The 23,191-nt window shown below is 39.0% G+C and overlaps 1 pseudogene; it reads right to left on the bottom strand.

Moving 5' to 3' along the window:
* The window catches only part of LOC142135151 (protein FAM47E-like), a 50,818-nt pseudogene extending 28,450 nt beyond the window's left edge, over nt 1–22,368 (bottom strand).
* Nucleotides 22,369–23,191: the final 823 nt, after the last annotated feature.

Here is a 23,191-nt window from a genome sequence, read left to right as displayed (position 1 = left end):
AAGGTTTTTTACATCTCAATTTTGACTTAAGGCTGAAACTACACAGTCGTGTCTTGTATCTCAAATTGTTATGTTCCCAGTCACTTTAAAATGTTGGAAAATAACTATTTTTTTTGTTGATCCCAGAAGGGAATTCTAGTCTGCAAGCTACATAATCTGCCTCAGAAGTTAGAGGTATAAGTTTGTGGGCATAATATGAACGTATTTGTATTGTCACATTATTACTGCCTATTTGCCCCTAGAGCCCAGAGTCACATGACAATTCTCCCCTCCTTATAAACAAATATGGAGAAGAGCAGTGTGCTTGAGCTTTTAGCTTCTACATTCTTGCAATCTGTTTAGTTATAAACCAGGCCTGTTCAACCTGCGGCCCTCCAGATGTTGTGAAACTACAAGCCCCAGCATGCTTTGCCGGTAGACAACCAGTTGATAGCTGGAAGGGCATGCTGGGACTTGTAGTTTCACAACACCTGGAGGGCCGCAGGTTGGACAGGTCTGTTATAAACCAACAAAGACACAAGTGAAATAAATACTGGATTTAGATAAACAAGACTTCATATTGCCTTAGACTGCTGTATGTTCCATGAGCGTGAAGTCTTTGCACTGTAATGTCGAGATGAGACTCCTACGGACATTCTCAGCTTTGCAGGCACATTGTTGAGCTCTACAACATGGATTGGGACACTGAGCGCTGGCCTAGTGTCAAAGCCACTGGCAAAAAGACTGAAGATGGTGGATTCGTTAACATTGCATGGCTCCCCTCCCTGTAGGGAATACAAAGATAAAACAATCTTTTTCTAAGCAACATGCTCATCATTTTGTTTTGTGCTATAAATCCGTGCAGTAAAATAACTTATTAAAGGACCTCAAAGCACCTTTTTAAAATAAATAAATAAATAAATACATCAAATACACATATATCAATGTAAAGACTTTGGCGTAAGTTGGTCAGCTTAACACATATTGCAATATGTGGAACTAACATTCCCTGTTTTTAATATAGAAAAGTTTATACAATGTTGGACAACCCCATCTTGCACTCCAGTTTACATATGGAGAGTGCAGAGGATCATTGACTTTTTTATATATATATATATATATATATATATATATATATATACATAGTAGCATTTCTGACACCCTGCAGACATCAGACACAGACCGCTTATTGCTTGAAATCACACGTACTTTTGTTGTTTGCGGCAAAATAAACTTTGTCAGGATGACACCAGTAAACATTCCCACGTTGTTTACACCTTCTGGTGACCCTAATGCTAGCTATACACAGTCTAGCTCTCTACAGACTGGCCAGTTCTTTCAGCATCAGTCACTTCTAACAACTAAAAGGACAGGTGTAACTACACAAGTCTCCTCACTTTGGTCTTGCTACCTCATTAGACCACCTGTGTAGGAGTTCAACTCTGTAAGGATTTAACCCTGTATGCAGCTTTCCCCTGCAGATTTCCCAGGATCTCAGCTGTTCCTATGCAGGAAATGTGTGGCAAATAGGCCTCTTTGCCACAATATATATCTATATAACTCTAACACCTATGTCTATATGACATGCCCCTTGTGATGTGTGAGCACACTTCTTGTAAAATGAATGATAAATCCTAGTGTTGACAAGTCCTTATTCTGGGTGAATTTTCTGCATCTACCATGTAATCTAAGCAAGGCTACAGATATTTTAGATATTAAAAAGTAACAATTCCTTTCTGATTTTACACAATTATTTGATGTTTTAAGACACCAAAGTAGTTTTATAGGGGGATGAGATCGTCATAAGCATTGCTATAATTTAAATTTATTAGCAAAATAGTAAAAATCAATTCAAATGTAGATGTATAGTGGTCACACATACAAAAATCTACTCATTATATCTTATTGCTGAACAAACAGACTAGATGTTGATATTGGCAGAAACGGCTGGCCAGAATTTGCTGATCATTATCCAATAAGGCCAAACAAATGGATGGTCAGTTATTCTGGTCAGTCGATGTAATCATTAACCAACTACATTTTTCTACCAAGACAATCAAAAAGACATGAAATATGATTGAGTTTTGATCAGCCAGACCAATTGTACCTGGCTGACCTATGCTGCAACATCTGACCAATTTGTCTGAAAAGTTATGAGGAATTAGATGGTTGAGTGATAGCTTTATTGGTTATCTAATGCAGATTAGAAAATACAAGAAGGGATAAGCATATAAATGATTTCCTCTTAAAGTGAAATTGGCTGGTTAACAGGGAGCTTGACCCTTCAACTTAAAATGTTCTGTGAAACCAATGGGGACTTCAGACATAATAGAGAGTAGGCTCATGGACCTGAAACATAAACCAAAATAAAAAGTCCACACTTTCAGCAAAGGCTTATATTATCAAGCTTTGCATCTATATGTATTATTTGTTTCATCCATTCTACTAAATGACAAGATCAGTTACTGTAAAAGAAAAAATGGGATTTTTGTACTTATGTTAAATCAATTTTTCAAGGTCCACTGGTGGATAATGGTAGCATGGGGTATAGAGGTCCGTGCAGGAGCTTGGGCAGTTTAAGACATTCCAACTGGAGATTCAGGTCATCCCCCTCTCTATCACCTGGCCTGGAGCTATTCAGTTATTTTCTAACACAGTACAGGAGAGAAAGATATATAGAAGGAGAGATAGAGGCTGAGAGAGGAGAGAGAGAAGAGAGATAGTCTAATGTCCTCCAATGGACTTCGACAAAAGGTTTTAACGCAAGTACAAAAATCCCATTTTCTCTAGCATCCACTGGGGGACACTGGAACCAGGAGGACTTCCCAAAGCTACCCCTGTGTGAGGGAACACTCTGAATTTTCTGAGAGTAAAACATTGCATCTGTAAAACTTAGCAAACGTGTGAACAGAAGACCAGGCAGCCACCTGGCACAACTGATCCACTGAGGCACTCAGCGACCTGATAGAGTGTGCTCTGACATTTTCCAGGACCGGTTTACCGGCTTTAATATATGCCTTTCAAATTACATCTGGCAGTAGTTTGTTTGGATGCAGGCCAACTTCTCTTATTAAACAAAAACAGACATAGATCCTCTGCACTCACCATGTACAAACTGGGGTGCAAGAGGGGGTTGCCCACATTTTATAGACAAGAAAACAGGGATACTCTGCACTCTCCAAACACATAATTAATGCTATACCAAGTACTGTTCTATATTAAAAACAGGGAATGTTAGTTCCACACATTGCAATATAGGTTAAGCTGACCAACTGACGCCAAAGTCCTCCCAGCTTTGTGCAGGTAAGCCTTAAGCACAGATAAAATAGCATAGCATTTGATCATGTTAGGACTGACCAGAATGGGAAGACTTTGGCGTCAGTTGGTCAGCTTAACCTATATTGCAATATGTGGAACTAACATTCCCTGTTTTTAATATAGAACAGTACTTGGTATAGCATTAATTATGTGTTTGGAGAGTGCAGAGTATCCCTGTTTTCTTGTCTATAAAATGTGGGCAACCCCCTCTTGCACCCCAGTCTGTACATGGTGAGTGCAGAGGATCTATGTCTGTTTTTGTTTATACAATGTAAGTCCCATGACTCTTGCACCCCATTTTCTACATTTTTTACATTTATTAATTCCAACTTGTGTCAGGTGAGTCCCAGGTGTGCCATGGCTGCTAGTGCTTGGGAAAGTCTTGCCGTTAAAAGCTGTGTGCAGGTAAGCCTTAAGCCCAGATAAAATAGCATAGCATTTGATCATGTTAGCACTGACCAGAATGTGAAGACTTTGGCGTCAGTTGGTCAGCTTAACATATATTGCAATATGTGGAACTAACATTCCCTGTTTTTAATATAGAACAGTACTTGGTATAGCATTAATTATGTGTTTGGAGAGTGCAGAGTATCCCTGTCAACTTCTGTTATTAGCATCATAAAGGACCAGGTACTCATGTGTCTTCAGGAAATTAGAAATCCACTCAGGTTACATTTTTAAGCCCCTAACAACGTTTAGAGAAAGAGTTTAATAGTCAACCTCAGAAGAACGATCTAGTCTAAACTTGTTAATAACTATGGGGTAAATGTATCAAAGTGAGAGTGTGCCAGCGTGTTTAAATCGCGGCAAATCGCGGGTGTTTACCCGCAATTTTTTTTAAAAAAACTGGATATGTATCAAGCTGCGATTTTGACACTCATGTTCAAAATCGCTGGTCATCTCTGGCGATTTTGAGCGATGTAAACACTCCCGAGTTTAGCTAACTCTCCTGTGTTTGGCAAACTCTCCTGTGTTGTAACAGTGAGTTGTAAACACATCACTGTTACACTGACCTGTCATACAGCTGCCAGAGCTCCGGCAGCTGTTAAAATGTTAAAGAACAGATAAAAGTTTTTAAAAAAAAAAGCGTGGGGTCCCCCCGCTATTTATGCTTAACCCTAGTGCTGCCTGACTAGTGCTGGTCCCGTGAAAATCGGGGAAAAATTTTGCGTGGGGTTCCCCCGATTTTCACTTTACCAGCACTAGGCAAACCAGCCAGGGTTGGCGGCACTATAGCAGGGGGACGCGCGGCAGCAGTCCCCCTGCCATAATGACTAACCAACCCTAGACTGTTCAGCACTGGGCTGGATTCCCTAGGGAGTGGGGTCCGCTGAAAAAAACGAGCGCCCCCCCCCCTAGAAAGAACCAGCCCAGTGCTGATAGCACTAGGGCTCTTCCTACTACCCCTGGGCTGTGGGTAGTAGGGTAATACGGCATAAAGTAGTAAAAAAAAAAAAACTGACAACAATTTTGTTTGTGGAACTACAAGTCCCAGCCAGCCAGGTTGCCAAAAACAGTGTGGCCATGCTGGTGCTTGTATAACTACAAGCACCAGCATACCCACTGCAGCCAGGGCATGTTGGCACTTGGAGAACCACAAGTGCCAACATGCCCTGACATCCCTGGTTTGCTGGGCCCTGTAGTTCCACAAAGAAAAAAGTTTACAAAGCCACAACACCCTCATACAAACCACACATATTTATTAAAAATAATAAACCCCACAATAAAGACACTAACCACCCTCTTTTAAACTACAAGTATTTATTAAAAATAATAAAACCCAAATACTTACCGATGATGTCTTCTTTCTTGATGGCTTGGTCCTGTCCTTAAGTATTTGTAAATCCATCTTGCCGTCTTGCCCCAGTCCCAGCCATTTATACCTCCATAAGGGAATCTTTTCCAACAGGAACTCTTCGCCCAGAAGGGGCACAAATTTGTAACATCCCGACTCTTTAGGCTTGATTAAAGTTCTTAAAAAAAATAAATTTGAGGCCCCGCAAACACCTCCTACCTAGTAGGAGGTCCTAGCCGCAATGCTCTTACGCCGTTTGCGTAAGAGCGAACTACTGTATTATGGTATTTTCCCACGCTAGTGGGGAAATCACATAATACTGTATTTAGCGCTTACGCAAGTAACGTAGCGCATTGCGCATGCGCTACGCTACTTGCGTAACCTGAATTTACTGTATTACAGGTTACCCTAGCAGGGGCTTGCTGCCGGCGGCTGCACACTGTGCAGGTCCGTTCAGCAGTGACAGTGTGCTGCCCGGCTGCTCTGATTGTGTTTTAAACACAATCAGAGCAGCGGGGCAGCACACTGTCACTGCCGAGTGGACCTGCACATACTGTGCAGCCGCCGGCAGCCTTAGAAATTAGAAAGGGGGCGGGGCCTAAATCCCCCCCCCCCCCTAAAATCGCCCGGGGTATAGCAAAAGTCTGGATCCGCCCCTGGCTAGGACCTCCTACTAGGTAGGAGGTGTTTGCGGGGCCTCAAGTTTATTTTTTTTAAGAACTTCAATCAAGCCTAAAGAGTCGGGATGTTACAAATATGTGCCCCTTCTGGGCGAAGAGTTCCTGTTGGAAAAGATTCCCTTATGGAGGTATAAATGGCTGGGACTGGGGCAAGCCGGCAAGATGGATTTATAAATACTTAAGGACAGGACCAAGCCATCAAGAAAGAAGACATCATCGGTAAGTATTTGGGTTTTATTATTTTTAATAAATACTTGTGGTTTAAAAGAGGGTGGTTAGTGTCTTTATTTTGGGGTTTATTATTATTAATAAATATGTGTGGTTTGTATGAGGGTGTTGTGGCTTTGTAAACTTTTTTCTTTGTGGAACTACAGGGCCCAGCAAGCCAGGGATGTCAGGGCATGTTGGCACTTGTGGTTCTCCAAGTGCCAACATGCCCTGGCTGCAGTGGGTATGCTGGTGCTTGTAGTTATACAAGCACCAGCATGGCCACACTGTTTTTGGCAACCTGGCTGGCTGGGACTTGTAGTTCCACAAACAAAATTGGTGTCAGTTTGTTTTTTTACTACTTTACGCCGTATTACCCTACTACCCACAGCCCAGGGGTAGTAGGAAGAGCCCTAGTGCTATCAGCACTAGGCTGGTTCTTTCTAGGGGGGGGGCCCGCTCGTTTTTTTCAGCGGACCCCACTCCCTAGGGAATCCAGCCCAGCGCTGAACAGTCTAAGGTTGGTTAGTCATTATGGCAGGGGGACCCCTGCCGCGCGTCCCCCTGCTATAGTGCTGCCAACCCTGGCTGGTTTGCCTAGTGCTGGTAAAGTGAAAATCGGGGGAACCCCATGCAAATTTTTTCCCCGATTTTCACGGGACCAGCACTAGTCAGGCAGCACTAGGGTTAAGCATAAATAGCGGGGGGACCCCACACTTTTTTTTTTTTTAAAAAAACTTTTATCTGTTCTTTAACATTTTAACACTGCCAGGGCAGTGTAACAGTGATGTGTTCATACAACATGCTGCTATCAAGCAGCGTGTTGTATCTGGCGTGTTTAGAAGCAAACTCTCCTGAGTTTGCTAACTCGCAGCTTCATACATTGTAGACTTGTATAGCTGCAGTGGCAAACAGTGGTGAGTTTGATCTCTGGCGATTTTGCAAGTAGCGATTTTGACAGAAGCAGAACTCTGGCGATTTTGTATGAAAACTCAGCTTCATACATCGGCTAGTTTCAACTCTCCTGAGAAAATCGCTGGAGTTGCAAACTCGCAGCTTGATACATTTACCCCTATATCCTGATTAAGGTGGAATCTAGATAATACTTTTAAAAAAAAGGGGGACTTGGAACATAACACCGCCCTGATAACCCCTAAGTCAGAAACTCTTCTCGCTGAGAGCCCCTAACTCAGAAAATTCTGACTGAGCAGAAGACACCACAACTAACCTGTTTACATCTTTAGAATATCTGTGTACCAAGACCTTCTTAGGGATGTAGAGCATTCCTGCTGAGAAATATCACTACCCTGTAACAAAAACCGCAGAGATCGCCCAGTGCATGATCCCCCCGACTTCATCGGCAGGGAGCTCTTGGACCCCCATTGGTGATCAATGTACGCCACTGCTGTTTCATTGTCTGAACTAATTTTTATTGGTTTTCCACTTAAAAGAGGTTTGTCTATGACAACAGCCTTTAAGATCGCTCACAGTTCTAGAACATTTATTGGTAATCTTGATTCCCGACGTGACCATAACCTCTGTAAGCGTCACCGCCTCCCAACTCTGTAGACTGACATTTGTTGTAACAACAATTCAGTCCCAAATCATGAACAGATGACCCTTGGTGAGAATGTCAACCACCAAATGAGTGATAGATACGTCGTTGAGGACAACCTGATGAATTAACTGGATAGGAGATTTGATTAGTAGTTTTATCTGGTACCTTGAGTTAAATTGAGCAAAGTGGACTGCATCAAATGTATCAGATAAATGGTATAAAATAATGTTCAAAGTTTCCAAGGCTTAATTGCTGCCATTAAATATTCACTAATTTTCTTTAGACAGGTGACTGGCACACCTGTAATCCCCAGTGCATGTTAAAACAATCAATATTATAGTGAATTATGATGTAAACGTAAGCAGCTGTTATATCTCCCTTAATGGTTCAGTGCCACAATACACCAGACACTGACACGTTGCACAAATATAATCTTGTCCTGAAGTTGCCTTGACAGGTAGAGATAGATATCACCTAATACTGGAACAGGTTGATGTTTTAGAATCCTTTTCCCCATGTGGCAATATAAACAGCCAGAATAACTTGTATTCACAAATCAGCCTGCTGGAGGGTCATTTCCTCACAATGAAGCAGAATAGTAGTGATAGAATATCCTCCAAGTATTATCAAACACAGTGGCAATGTTTTTATATATTAATTTTATTTATGTTTTGGCGCCCCTGATTGTTTATATTTACTTTGCATCAAATGTATACACCATCTTTCCTAGAACTCTCATGCCTAGACGACCTGAGACCTGAGACCTGAGATCTGTCTGGCAACCAGTAGAAAACGTATTTTTCTCTGCAGAGAGAAGACCTTGTCTTGTAATAAAAAAAAAAAACTACAGTATATACTGAATTATGAGGAGAAGTCCCAGGAAGATCTTTTGCCTGGAGGAGTTTTGGTAATTTATGAGCCATCCTTGAGACTCTAAAACCTAGATTGTCATCTGCATATGAGCACAGAGCTTTGAGGAGCAGATAATCCAAACAAAGAGTGAATGTCATGCCTCTGGCTCTGAAAAGAGTCCCCATTGCTGTCATGACCTTTGTAAGGACCCATGGAGCAGTTGCTAGGGCCCAAAATTGATAATGTGACTGTACTGAAAATCTCAGAAGGCACTGATGACCCTCATAGATGATACATGTAAGTATGCATCCTTGATGTCTAAGGACACCATATATTCGCCCTTCTTCATGCTATTAATCACAGATCTCAGAGACTCCATCTTAAATCTGTTGACTTGTAGATAGATGTTGAGGTCTTTCTAACTGGAACATTCTGTCCCATCTGGTTTCTGAACTAAGAACTGGATTGAATAGAACCCCATTCTTTTCTGTTGCATTGGAACAGGGATGACCACCCCTGAGGAGACTAAAAATGTAATTGCCTCAAACAGGGCCAGCTTCTCTTTCATGTCTCCGGGAAGACCTGTGGTGTAATATCACTTGGGCAGGGGCCTCCATAGATCTAAAATGTTGCCCCAATCAATGATTTTCCTCACCCAGGAAGTTGAATTTGAAGTGGCAGTAAACCACTAGTCCCTAAAGAGAAGAAGATGGGCTCCCACCACAGGAGATCCTGGATGGTCCATCAAGCTGTCTACTTCTCTGAGGGTTTATTGGTTGTTCTTTTCCCTGACGAAGCCTGTAAAACTCATTGTGTTCCTCCACGGAGAGCGGCAAACTGTCCCCTAAAGTAAGAACCCCTTTCTCTTGCAAAAAGTTGAAAGGATCGAAACCTTGGACCTTTAGGTTTAGAAGCATTAACAGGGAGGATGGTACTCCTTCTCCCCAGTAGCCTGGTTGATAATTTTATCCAACTCAGCACCAAAGAGGGCGTCACTAGAAACGGAAGGGACTCCAGATGTCCTTTGGATTCTATATCAGCCTCTTAAACCTCGAGACAGACTGTTCTATGGGCACCCATAGCTCAAGCTGAATTATGAGCAGCTATAAGACCAGCATTCAAAGCTGCATCACAGAGGTACTCGAGGCTTCACTGATATGATCAACCATTTTTATCAACACTGACCTTGACGTACCGGAGTGAAGGCCCCCTAAAAGCTGTTCAGAAGCCAGAATGAGTCTGAGGGAGGTTCCATCCTTGAAAAAGACTTTTAAAGTTGAAACACGTCGGTGTAATACAGATTGGGGAGCTCTGATTGCCTGCTACATGTGTTTGGTGATTATAACATCGTGATCCCAACCGCTGAAGTCTTTTGTCTTACACTTGATTTCATTGAGCTTGTGACCCGCTCACCTTCTGGAACGGGCAGTTGAATCCCGGTCAAATGGATTTTTAATATGTTTTATTAAATTGTGTTTTACGTACTACACAAGCATGTCTTTCTTTTTTCTTTATATTACATTTATAATTATGTGGAGAGGTGAAGATTGAAAAGACGTCTAAACATCATCAGCTGCCGCTAATCCGAATACGGGAATCAGCTGTATCGTGGACGATTGACACTGAACTCTTTGGAGAAAACTGCAGTCTATCATCTTATACAAGTAACTGCTACGTGAACATCAATTACTACTTGACTAAGTTCATTTCTTATAGCCTGCAACTTGAAAAATCTCATTTAGAGTGTGAAGAATACGACTACCATTTGAAGTCAGTAGTTGCTTAAATGCCCAGTCAAGTCTTCTGTATTTTATCTGATTCTTTATTATTTTTTGTGAATGGAATAGATTGTTATCTTTAGGATAACAGTTTAAAATCTTTTTCTCTGTATTTTTGGTTAACAGAAAACCCAGTAGCGCTGCAACGACTCCTTCTATACCAGTATCTCTTAAGCAAGGTGGAATTTGGAATTAGGATCAAAGTGGTTTGCCCTCCCCCCCCTCCCTGAAACAATCCATAGCACTAAATTTTTTTTAGCATAGCATATATTCCTATAGTTAAGTAGAAAGATAAGCTATACAAGCATACACATTTAATAAATAGACATATGTCCTTCCAACCAGCTCCAACATTAAATTAATAGTGTTACCATTTAAAAAATAATATTTCCCTCCCACAAACAGCCGCTCACACACACATAATGTACATAATGTACATACACTGGCCCCTCTCACACACACATAATATACAAACACTAGCCCCTCTCACACACATAATATACATATACTGGCACCTCACACACACACATAATATACACACACTGGCCCCTTACACACACATAATATACATACACTGGCCCTTCACACACACATAATATGCATACACTGGCCCCTCACCCACACATTATATATATACTGACCCCTCACACACACATAATATACATACACTGACCCCTCACACATACATAATATATATATACTGACCCCTCACACACACATAATATACATACACTGGCCCCTCACACACACATAATATACATACACTGGCCCCTCACACACACATAATATACATACACTGGCCCCTCACACACACATAATATACATACACTGGCCACTCACATGTTATATTAATACACTACCCCCCCCCCCCCTCCAACTTACCTTTTTCCAGTTGTGCAGTCTTCTTTCTCTTCACACATGGGACGGCACCTGTCATGTGGTGCACGTCCCATGTGACACGGAGCAGGCCACACATAGAGGAAGGAGGGGACCGGACACCTAGCTATAACACCAGCCCCGCAATTTATTTATTTTCCTTGTCCCCATCTGCTTTTCCGCAGGCCCCCTAAGAACCGCTGGGCCCTAGGCATTGCCGCGGGCCCCCTAAGAATCGCTGGGTCCTAGGCAGGTGCCTAGGTTGCATAGTGGTAAATCCTGCCCTGGGCAGAGATTCCCATTTTCTCTATTCTTCTTTTAAAAGGGATAGAAGAAAAGAAAATTACATGAAGCTTAAACCGTTTATCAAATCGAATCCAGAATTCTCACAGAAATTAATCTTTTAAATAAGGACATTTCAGGAGACACAGGGTCCTGTCCTGAATATAAAGTGTGCTACGCACAGCCCTCACTAAAATCTCAATCCCTTGTCTTTTAGAGAAATCTTCTACAAGTTATGAAGCTTCCTCTAAGTCTGATTCTCACATGAACTATGGTATATATTTGGTTTAGACACTAAGGAATCCAAAGCCTTTTCTAAAGATGAGGAAACCCTGAACACACTTGACCAGACTGTAGGTCCATAGCAGCTCATCTGAGGCAGCAGGGTGAGATACAGAGCTGGATACAGTACCAGAAACATCTATTGAGAAAATATGCATTCACAATATTTTGCACCAAATTCATATTGTAGGTGTCTATTGTATTATACAGACTTACCAATAAAGTCACCCAGTCACAGAATTCCTTATTCACTTGCTTGACTCTTTCATCTGGTGCAGGAGTGTAAGGTCGAGTTATCTTGGACCTTTTCTCATCCTTTACAGGCTCTCCTTGCTTAGAAAGCCATGTGTATGGATTTCACAAGAACATACAATTGAAGGAATTAACTCATCACAGTAACTTAAATAAATACAATTTTATAGACTTATACATGAAAATACCCATCAAATGGTGTATATTAAAAACTGTTTTTGCCCCTCAATAAAAGGAACTCTATGACCAAAATCTCACACAAACATACTTACAGAGAAAATCAGCCACTTATTTATAGCTCCACATTAAGAGCCAATTCAAACAAGCCAAATTGATAAATTGGCATTTTATACAGATTTAAAAACATGAAAAATCTTGCTGGGAGTTCCCATAATTGAAGTAGGTCATACTGTGCAGTATAAGTTGAGAGGAAAGATAATTGGTGCTGACTGTACATTTAAAAAAATGTCATCATGAAGTACAATTAAATTTTAATGTAGAATGCCTCCAATATAACAGCTTTTGAAACAGAGCCACACTCCACATAACACAATAGGGGATCAGTATGCCATAAAATGTAATAACTTTTGCTTTTACAAGACTGCCAAAAGATACCATTTCCACTTCTAAAGACTGTAGACGCTATTTGTAGGTTGTATGCCAGATATAATGGGCTATATATGGGATAACAACCGAACTAAACATTCCTTACATTGCTGATTGCCTGGTACTGGCTTGGCGTGATCTCCCACTTTGTACCTCCTGCTGCTCTGTTGGTGGAGTGCTGTACTCTTCCTCTTCAGGAATAGCTTCATAGGATCCTGAGGCGCTTCTTAATCTCATCTCAGGGTCAAGAATGTCCACAATTTGTTCAAACATCTTCACAAAAGAATTAATTACACAATTAGAAGGTACTTTAAAAAGCTACAAAGGTGAGTTTCAAAGTTGGTAATATGCAAAGAAATTACAATGGCATTATAAAAAGAAGCAGGAAACACTGTAGTCAGATTCAATTTACATATATATATATATATATATATATATATATATATATATATATATATATATAAATAAAAGAAGAAAACAGTCTAAGAGCTCGAGGGTTAAAACTGTAAATAATTGCTATATGGTGGGCTGTGTAGGATGGACAGGGGTAATTTTGTATTAGTTTTAGAGCTCCAAATTACAGAAAATCCCCTTATTCATAAAACCTCAAGTTTCCAATATTCTGGATGAAAAGACTTGTATAAGACTATATAATAGTGCTAAATGTCATATACTTGCAAGCATATGACTGTCCAAAATGTTCATGGATAGAAGAACTGTTTTGTTTTGGGGGTTTTTAATAGAAGTTGCAATCAATAAATGCTCCAAATAGTTGTGAAACGCGCAATTCGTTCAATCTAGCATGAATTGTGTTTTCCACCCTCGGATAACTTTATTGGTTGCACATATCCTCCTGCAGCTTTCACTAAATACAAAATGGCTTATCTTTCTAGCTTCATTTTGTGCTCTTTAGCCATGTATTTATATGATCATTGTTTTACTTTGTGGCCACGGCATACAAAACAAAGCTGCTCTTTGTTTCAAAGGCAGAGAGCACCGAAGATCTGTGTTGTAGATGAGGACAATAAATCATTTTACATAAATTTTACTACAACATAAAGTGGAAGAGTAAGCCAGCACAATAAAGCAATGTATTTAGTAAAAACTAAAGGATGTCTGGTTTATTGGCTACTACAAAAGTCCTGTAAAGGTAGGAAACGACTATAAAGAACATGCATGAATAAACTATTATATGTGTGAAGTTATTATGTGATATAGCAATCTAAAACTTAACCTTTTCTTCATATAACAAAACAGAATTGCTAAAGGTAAAACACCAAAGTAAAAACAAATGCTATAAGGTACAGCAGTCCTGTGTTAGTTCCTACTATAGTAAATAATTACTATTAAAAAAAACAGCATCTCAATAACTACTAAACCATACAGTGAAAAACAATAAAATAGTTTGTAACTAACAGTTATAGAAATTCATAAAGTTTTCATTCTATATAGAATAATTTGTGTTTTGATTTTCCCATGTTCCTCCTAACCCTCTCATCGCTGATTTCTCCTGCCATTGCATTCTCCTTCTCTTAGATGGCAAATTAAGCATAAAGCTGAAGTAAGACGCAATACATAGTAAAGCAGATGATAACATATTAGTATACCATGCATAGGACATAGATTGATCCTTAACTGTAAGCTAGATAAGAGTTAATAGATGTCTAAGATGTTCTGTTGTCATACAGCTCTTTTGAGTCTATATCAAGGGTTATAAAACATGGTAGTTTTTCAAAGTCAGATTTTCAGTATGCAGTCATTTCATATATAATGCATATAAATACACTGATTTTGTTTAACGCCTTTTTTCTGTTACTGTTTTACTGTGTAGGATGCTATAAGTTGTGTCTTACATCAGGTGGTAGACCTTCTTCCAGGTGAGGGTAAAGGGCCAATGAATGTTGTGTAAGGCCATACTCTATCTCTGCAATGTATTCTTTGCGTGCCTGTTGCAGTGGAAGGAGTTTTGAGACTCAGGATTGCTCTTTGGTAAACCTCTTCCTAGGCTTCTGAGCAGACTCTTCATCAACAGCTGCATTCTGCAGGACAGGAACATGTCCTTTAGTGGATGCAATGTAGGAAGTGTCAGAAGAAGAGGGATAGCTATCTCAGAAATCATCAACTACTCTTGGTAGGAATTTCCACTGGCAGTCATTGAGAGCACCAGATAGATTCAATTTATGGTTGGATTCTTTGAGAAATTTTTTATGCAGCCTCTCTTTATACCTGCAACAAAACAAGAAATGCACATATATACCACACTTGTAACAGCCTGGTTCTATAAAGCTCTACAGTAATACAAATATTAAAGGAACATGATCCTGCAATCAGGGGAGTAACTAGAGATTTGTGTGCCTCATAGCAACATTTTCTAAGTGCTCCCGTGTACTGCCCATGGGTGGAAAACATATATATATATATATATATACATACACCGTATATACTCGAGTATAAGTCGACCCGAATATAAACCGAGGGACCTAATTTTACCACAAAAAACTGGGAAAACTTATTGACTCGAGTATAAGCCTAGGGTGGGAAATGGCGCTATATAAATACCGTAAATGGTGATGATGATAATGATATCTGTCAGTTTACAAAAATATCCCCCTCTCCAAAAAAGAATACAACAAATCCTTTGAAAGACTATATGACACAGAAATACACATTTATCTCTCCCTGTTCATCTTCTTATAAGTGATTTATATAAACTTTTGACTAGGACTGCACTGCTATAGACATTAATATCTCTGGGGATAAGGCAATGGGACCGTGGGTATATATCTGTGCATGTGTATTTATATTATGGTGAGGTAGCTGAGCATAAAACATTACCTCTGTGTGTGCAATGATGTATTTGTCAGGAAGCGTGGTATTGCCTGGAGCCAGGCTGCCCCCTCTCTCCCTGAATGTCTGTAAGACTGTCTGTGCCAGAACGCACATGCGTTCCCCTGCGGAACTACACAGACATTCAGGGAGAGAGGGGGCAGCCTGGCTCCAGGCAATACCACGCTTCCTGACAAATACATCATTGCACACACACAGGTAATGTTTTATGCTCAGCTACCTCACCATAATATAAATACACATGCAAAGATATATACCCACGGTCCCATTGCCTTATCCCCAGAGATATTGATGTCTCCTCCCAACTCACAAGAGTTTGGTGCTTGCCGAAAGCTCCGCAGTGGAACGCATGTGCGTTCCACAGACAGGAAGTTCGGCACTTGCATTGCAAGTGCCGAGCTTCCTGTCTGTGGAACGCACATGCGTTCCACTGCGGAACTAACGGCAAGCACCAAACTCTTGTGAGTTGATTTTTTTTGTCCACCAAACTCTTCCGTTAATGTTTTCCTTCTCTTTCTCTTCAGCCCTTAAGCGGGCTGAAGCTATGGAGGCAGACACCACCCTCCTTACGGCCGTGCATTGTGGTCTTTAACTATCACTCGAGTATAAGCCGAGGGGGGGCTTGTTCAGCACAAAAAATGTGCTGAAAAACTCGGCTTATACTTGAGTATATACGGTATATATATATATATATATATATATATATATATATATATACATACACATACATACACACACACATATATACACACACACACACACAAGACTTTCGGCTCCATAGCAGCTGCAACTTCTTTGAAAGGTATATAGTCTCCAAATAATGTACATATAGCTTTTCAGTTTTATTTTCCTTTTTTGGGGATAGATTTCAGTTTAAGTCATACTGACAGCTACTGATTTTCTCAAAAGCCATTATATAATGTTAAACTACAACAAGGAATCAATTATTATTATTATTATTATTATTATTATTATTATTATTATTATTAAAAGAGGGCACAAGTGCTGCCGTTGCAGTGTGCCAGAAAACTGAACCATGTCATGGCACTATATATTTATACAGTGCACTCAGCGATGTGCTAGTTACACCCCCCACTTGTGAGACAACCATAACATTAACAGGCCCCCAGACCAGTTTTAACATTGGTTTGTTAAAGTGTCAAGTGTCTGGAAAAAGCTAACTGCCACTCAATAAATATGACTATGGGGCTCTTCACAGGATCCCCTGGTGTGGCAGGGAATAACATAACAGCCAAGAAGAGACACATGTAGGTAGGACGGGCTGACATATTTTTAACTCAGTCCCACATTGCACTATAGTTTTTCCCTTCTTCTCTAATTCAGAAGGAATCCAAAAAATGGAGCTTGAGGCTTATTGGGAAAAAAGTAATTTCAATCATAAATGTTTCACACATAGCGTGGAATCGTTTTATCCCAATATACTGACACTTTAGCCTGCTGTGTTTCATTTTTTTTTATAAATGTCCACCATACGTTTTAATTGTATTAACCACAATTGGTTGTGTGAAGACAAAATGCCTTCTCTGCATACTTGCATTTTCTTTTTTTAAGTATAGCTGACAAATGATTTATGCGTATTCACATAACAAGACACTCATGCCCTATGCATTATTTGGGGCTGCATTATATCATTGCACCTTGCTTTTCACTTTTCCATCCATCTAAGACGGACATCACTAGTGAAACAGGAATATTTTGTAATATCGAATGATATATTTCTTATTTAAATTCATAAAATACCGTAACTATTTGCACAAATACATACGTAAACATGCTATGTACAGGAATAGGTTAGAAAATATGCAAGTGTAGAATTATATATTTCTAAGAGAAATAGTGTATACTATATAAGAATATTATGAATATGTCGGATACATGTCTCAGCAATACCTAAATGTGTTTACACTCCGGCAACCAACCAGCTTCTCGTGTGTTCGTTTCCACGTTGGTTCCCATGCCAATCTTTAGCTTCCTTGACAACCATTGGTGCTTGTTGACGACGTCATCGACGCGGGCCGCCTTTCAGATGAAGTATAGTGTTACAGATTGGTACGTGCAAAAAGTTACCGAGCATCTTCTTAGAAAATGGTTCTCTGTATTGAATGTGAATCTACATACAACCATGTAGTTATACATTTGAAATAGAGGAAATAATTTAAATGCTGGTGTTGTATTCGTAGATATTCGTGACTGAAGCTCAGCAAGTGCAAATAATTTTAAATGAGAGACGCGAATGTGCCAAACTTAACAAGCAGCTTAGTTCTGTGAATGCGGTAGCCAAAAAATAAAAATCCCATAGTAGGCAAAGAGCTCCATCTAGTGGCCACATTAAAGATAAAGAGAAAGGAGTAACAAAATATTTGGAATGTCCCGTAATAATATTGTATTCTCTCGAATAACCCTAAGCCTAGCAGCTGGTTTTTGGGATACATTTATTAAATGCGATACATCTAATAATAATTAAAGGGACAAGCCGTTTAAATTTGATTATCTACCCTTCACTAAAATTATAATTTTGTCAGTGTAACAATAGATCCAACACAGAATACGTACAAAAATAAACAATTGCACTATTCACTTACAACGGAAGCTGTGGTAAGATAACACACGCGGGAAATCCTGTTTACCAGCTGTCAGACGGTTGACAAAGGCAACCCCAAGGCAGCTGTCTGAGACAGGAAACTTGTGCAGGTACCAAATTAAACTCTAAAAGTCAAATATTATTTTTTAGATATACCAGCAAGACAAATTTAAAGCGCACACAAGATAAAATTGTTTATGGTAGTTTGTATGAGAGCACCAATTCAGTTGTAGTTTCATTCATCAGAATGGTCAGATGCACCCCTGTGAAATATCATCAAATTTATCAGTAAAAATGAACCACAGTGTTCACCCGTCACTAAAAAAAATAATCCTGAAGCCCTGTAAGTAAAGATGTGGCGTATTATCACACTCCAAGCAAACACTATAGCAGTGGTATGAGGAATATATAGGGTTGTGAGCTGTTCTGCTTAAACCCTGTTCTAATGTTGATGCTACTACAGACATATTTTTGAAATATTGTTAATAAATAGGAGCGTGTCATTTAAAAGATGTTGGAACTGTTGTCCTTCATGAAAATATTGTGCTTATACACTTTAATGACAAATGCAAAGCAACATGGTTTATGACTCTTTTCTAAAATGTTTTTTTTTTTTATTTTAGAAATAGAGAAATTTTTTTGATGATTGGCCTATGAGTTGCAGCTATGGTCTGCCAGCTTGCAATGAGGGGGGGTCATCAAAATCTGAATTCTTCCTCAAAAGGGCATGTGAGCCCCTCGCATTAGTCCTCAGCCCTCCAAAGCATTTATTCCAAAATGTTAACAAAACTAAAGTCCAAATATCCACTATCAATATGAAAAGTTTTTCTCCATAGAACTTAAGTGACAAAAATGTTTATTTTTTTCATGCAGTCATCTTGTTCATATGGTGGTGTCACCATGGCAACAACTTGTAAATAACACACAACATACTGGGGCTGATGCTGGATGCACAGCAAGAGTAACTTACTCTTGAAAGAGAGCACGGAAGTCGAGCGTAACTAGGATGTTTGTTAATGCATATTTAAAAGTATTAAATAACATATCCCCATCTATGCCTTGAAAAAGATAGAATAACGAAGCCGAAACATTCTGGAAAGTGAAATGAAAGTACAGATTCCATTTTACCAGATTTAATAGCATCATGTCAGAGAGGGAGAAGGCACCTCTCTTTCCCGTGAGTTAAAGGACATTACATCTGCCTCTCACCTCAAGGCCACTGGTACAACTCTCTGCTACTGTCATACAGGGTTTTTCTGAAATCAGCACCTGATAATACTATGCTATGTGTGTATGCTGCTCACTATGGGCCTGATACTGAGTTAGGAGCAAAGAAAAGAACAAATTTGCACCTTGGCAAACCATGTTGCATTAGAGGAGGAGGTACATTTGAAATGTAGGGAAAGATTTATAGTTGGGATATGGCATGTCATAGATCAACTTTAATTTCAATGTAAAAATAAAACTATCAAGTATTTGTGTACTACATGAAAAAACAGCCAGTATTTTCCTTGTGTGTAACAAAAGAAATAAGTTTGTACCCCTTGCATTGTAACATGGTTTGTCCAGGAGCAAATTTGCTCCTTGTTTTTGCTTTACTCCTCACTCATCATCAGACCCCATGTGAGTATATTTTAATATTTTTTTTATCACTATTTAATAAAGGGTAATACACAAGATCTTTGCTCTTCTTTTTCTATCTATGGTAAAATACAGTATTTTGAGTGAAATGACCTGGTCTAGGAATCGAATGGTTTTACTATCCGGTTTTACTATAGAAGAATTCCCAAGTGTTTCCTAAATGCGCAGCTATAGTAGAAATTACATGAGTGCAATCACAGGGGGGTGTTATGCCCGAATTTACCCTATACTTACGCCAACGGTCGTCTTCTGGTAGAGCTTGATTGCTCAATAAATATCTTTAGGTTGTCGAAGTCAGATAATTGGATGAAGTAAACCAAATTGATAAATATTGTTTTACCGTGCCATTGCGAATAATACGCCACATGTTGTGATGCAATCGCACAGTTTCATAACACCATTTGAAAGGATAAAATTAACTGACCTATGACCAGCAGGCAACTGGAATATCATTAACCCTGGACCAATGAAGACCTCACTAAGTGTTATCTGTATACATAGTGACATCATCAGTTTTTTTTCTATACTGAAGCTGCATATAAGCATGCTGGCCCCTATTGTTCGGTCTCTCTGATCCTGACTACATGTGACTATGACTGTATCCCCTGGCCTGGGTGAAGCACTATAAGGAAAATGTAATGTATTCAGTGTTTTTATACTTTCCTGCTTTATTGTAACATCTTTAATGCGTGATAATGGCTTGCTGTAAATCCTGTTACATTTTTAGTTAAACATCTTTGTGCTTTGGAACCACAACAGTTGCATTGGACAATGTTTTATTGGTAAGCGACAAGTCATCCTCAGTATTTGCACCTGCCCTATAGCAGGTGCATATGCATGTTTCTGCAGGTCTGCATCAGCCGCACCCTGTCCCACGTCTCCAGAATGACACCAGTCTGCATAGGAACATATGCGCATACTCACTTCCTGGGCATGAGAAAAGCAATTTCACGCTGTAGAGGTTGTTATCGCACAAGTATTATATTAAGAGACTGTCGCTCAATATCCAAATGATGTGTTTAGTTTCTCCTTGTTTCTGTTCTCACAAATGTTATTATAGACTTTTTAATTATACATTTTTGAGGTGCTAACCATCAAATTATACAGAGTATAATATTTAGAATAAAATAATTGTTTTTTATGGTGCACTAACAGTTTCAAAATGTCAAAAATCTGAGTGTTAAATGTAAACCCAAAGAATTATATTAAAATCTAATTTTAATGTATTAAAATTGGATTTAAAACAGCAAAATGAATAAAGTGATAATTGTGAATAAAGTGATAATAAAATCTGCTGAATGTACTTTGCTGTCTCTTTACTATTGTTCCCAATAAATTAGTTTGTTTCTATTGTCTCACTTTATATTTTAAACTCTATGTTGTCACTTCTTAATTCCAAAATTCAGTGTTATAATATTTTTCTCACTGCTTTGACGCTGTGTGGTATGTACCAAATAAATATAAATACAGTTTTGTGGGGCTAACTAGAACTGTCAGGGTTTGGGTTAATGTAGTTATAACCATAGATGTATCCTCCAATATTTATAGTTCATCTCATTATAATAATTCCTATTGAGCTAGTTGAGTCTTCTAGTTCATTAGATATTGAATTGGTTGCACTAGGTTGCATTGAATTGGTTGCACTATAGAACTAAAAATGCTAATTGGTCACCTTTACCCACATTTTCCCTTGCTGCAGAAAACCAGTTATATATACTCTATGTCTGAAGTACTTCATACAGACACAGGGGTATATTTACTAAACTGCGGGTTTGAAAAAGTGGAGATGTTGCCTATAGCAACCAATAGAGTATTAAAACTGATTGAGACTAAGTATACTCAGTGAACGCTGACACGCGTTTCTCTGGTGGTGCTTTTTGCCGAGTGTAGTTAGTCTCAATAATTTTCACATTCAGATTTTTGACTTTTCGAGACTGTTAGTGCACCATAAAAAACCCAAAACATTCTTTTCTTCTAAATATTAAAATCTATTTCATGCAAGATACGCTACGCAAATTGGGATACATTCCATTATAGATCACTGTCTCATGAACAGCAAATAGTCCATGTGTGATAATGTATATAAAACAGTGAAATTCTGCCTGGGGCCCTTTAAACTGACTTTAGGAACCAAGAGAATTGCCTCAGTTGCCTTGCCCTTGAGCCAGTTTTGTTTGCAGTGTTCTAAGAAAGAACCTGAAATTTGATTTTCATCTCATGGGTCCGGAGTAGAAATCCACATCCGTAGCTTGCATTTTTAAAATACTTATTCCAAGATAATAATCCAATGCTAAGTTACAAGCTATCACAAAGTATTAACACAATAATACAGAAATACCTTCACAATAATTGAATTTTATCTGTTACATTTAACCATTTCATCTGAAATGCCATATTATATGCACAATCCTCAAGATACATAAAGACCCTACACAATCCACTGTCCACCCTATTATTTCTGCAAGGTGGCCACTATTGCAACATCTAGCACTCTGCATTGACTTGAAAAATTGGACACTGCTGTTCAGAGAGCTACTGCCTAGAAATCAGGCCTAATCTTTCAGGTCTGTGGAGAAAGATGGGATGGTAGTCCCACAATGTAAAATTTAAATAAAACACACAACCCTCGTTACAACCATATTGCTTTAATAAAAATAATAAAACCCTTAAACTAAACCACACACCTCTTTCAAACCACATATATTTATTAAAAATAATAAATCCCCATATACTTACCATCTAATGTCATCATCTGCAAACGATCCAATCTTGTAAGCTCCATTAGGCTTGAAACCAACCGTAAAACTCCCCATAATATTCCACAGGTCCTGGAGTAGTTAACAAAAAAAATAAACCCCCCAAACATATTCCAAATGTTCTTGAAAATAAACTTATTTTCTTCAGTCTAAAAGACCCAATAGTCAAAGGATCTGACATGGCAACATAAAAAACATTAAAAACGACTGTACTATGATCTTCTATGGAAGATCAACCACTGCAGAATGGTATATCAACAGACCTGATGTCTATTTATACAGTAGATCAGTGTTTCCCAAACCCAGTCCTCAGGGCTCCCTAACAGTGCAGGTTTTCCATATCTCCTTGCTGGAGCACAGGTGTATTCATTACTGACTGACACATTGTATCAGATCCACAGGTGGTCCTAATTATGTCACATGTGATCCAGAAAACCTGCACTGTTAGGGAGCCCTGAGGACTGGGTTTGGGAAACCCTGCAGTAGATGGTTTCCCATTACAGTCTGGAATTATGTAAGTAAAATCTTTATAAGATTTCCAAATTATCTTAGTTGAATCCCCGCTAATACTATTATATTTATCACCAAGGAATGTCAACTGGAAACCATTTAATTTAGAAAGTTATTCTGAAACAAAGGGATCAAGTACTGTATCTATAATCTTCCTGACACTGGATGAACTAATTGTTTTCAAGAACACGGGACACATAATTGTATTGGGTAACTATCACAACTCACATCTTGGAAACCCTACATATATCACAAAAGGTACTATTTCTATTGTCTCACGGTTGGAAATATTGGAAATATATAACCGTTCTATTGGATATTACTTGGATCTTTCAACATTATCCATTTTCGAACACCAATACTAACTGAG

The sequence above is a fragment of the Mixophyes fleayi genome, unplaced genomic scaffold, assembly GCF_038048845.1.
Source record: "Mixophyes fleayi isolate aMixFle1 unplaced genomic scaffold, aMixFle1.hap1 Scaffold_63, whole genome shotgun sequence".
Lineage (NCBI taxonomy): Eukaryota > Metazoa > Chordata > Amphibia > Anura > Limnodynastidae > Mixophyes > Mixophyes fleayi.
Note: the sequence above shows the minus strand (reverse complement) of the source record. Positions and strands in the feature narration are given on the sequence as shown.